Consider the following 1,406-nt stretch of genomic DNA (forward strand, 5'->3'; position numbering starts at 1 on the left):
TCCTGTCTACCACCAACTACATTTTGAATCTGTTCACTGTACTTCTGCCATTCCAATCTAAGCCATCATTACCTCTTGGCTAGACTACAGTATCTTCCTAATTGGTTTCCTTCCACTTTCTTCTGGCTTGGATACACTCCACCTAACAGCTGTAGTTTTTAACATTGTAAATCAGACCTCATTCACCTGCTAAAGGCCCTCGGTCTACGTCTCTGTGCTCATAACTCCTGCTAGCCTTAATAGCCTCATCTTCCTTTCCTCCACCCATGTTCTATGACCATTCCCCAACTATACTTTACACACACCTTTCTGTCCTTGAACCTACCAAGCTTATTGCCATTTTAAGGCATTTGCATTCACTGTTGCCTCTGCCTAGAATAGTTTCTTCCCCAGTTTTTGCAGGGGCTTCATTTCAATTGTAAGCTTGATTTTAGCAATCATAGCAGGTCTTAAATTTCACCTCAGAGGTATTTTCCATCTAAATTCACTTTCTTTCTTTTTTTTTTTTTTTTTTTTTTTTTTGTTGAGACGGAGTCTCGCGCTGTGTCACCCAGGCTGGAGTGCAGTGGCGCGATCTCGGCTCACTGCAAGCTCCGCCTCCCAGGTTCAGGCCATTCTCCTGCCTCAGCCTCCGAGTAGCTGGGACTACAGGCGCCCGCCACCACGCCCGGCTAGTTTTTTTCGTATTTTTAGTAGAGATGGGGTTTCACCATGTTAGCCAGGATGGTCTCGATCTCCTGACCTCGTGATCCGCCCGCCTCGGCCTCCCAAAGTGCTGGGATTACAGGCTTGAGCCACCGCGCCCGGCCCTAAATTCACTTTCTTAACCCTGTGTAATTTTCTAAATAGCAAAGCAGACAAAATGTAGATTGAAATCTTAGTTGGCCAACTTGCTGCTCACTTAGAGGTATGGATTTCAAGGTATGAAATCAGTTATCATTCAACTTTTAATGTCTTCAAGCCTTCGCTCTGGAAGGGACAGCCACAAGCAGTATACCATATCCATTATCTGGGATGATAAGAAGTAAAAATGAACTGAGATCAGGTGGAAGTTACCCACTCCTGAATCAGATAATCAGGACACCAGTGGCAGGAGGGGAATTAACAGAAGAACTAATATGCTTCCTACTTTGCAACTTTTTATCAGCCTTAGAAATATATTGTCTTAGGGTTTTTACATCCACAGAGAATAAGCCTTCAAGTTTGTCTTGGATACCATGCATTCCTTGTTCCGTGTTTCTGTATTTTCAGCTCACAAATTGAGATTTAATTTAAAGCACCTGCATGCTAAAATCCTAATTTCTGCATTAAAACTGGTTTTTATTATTTGCACGTGTAAGACATTTAAGCGTGGTAATAGAGTGATGAAGCAGAAAATGTGTTACATTGGAACAGTAATAAAATCA

This window comes from Theropithecus gelada, chromosome 13 (assembly GCF_003255815.1).
Source record: "Theropithecus gelada isolate Dixy chromosome 13, Tgel_1.0, whole genome shotgun sequence".
Taxonomy (NCBI): Eukaryota; Metazoa; Chordata; class Mammalia; order Primates; family Cercopithecidae; genus Theropithecus; species Theropithecus gelada.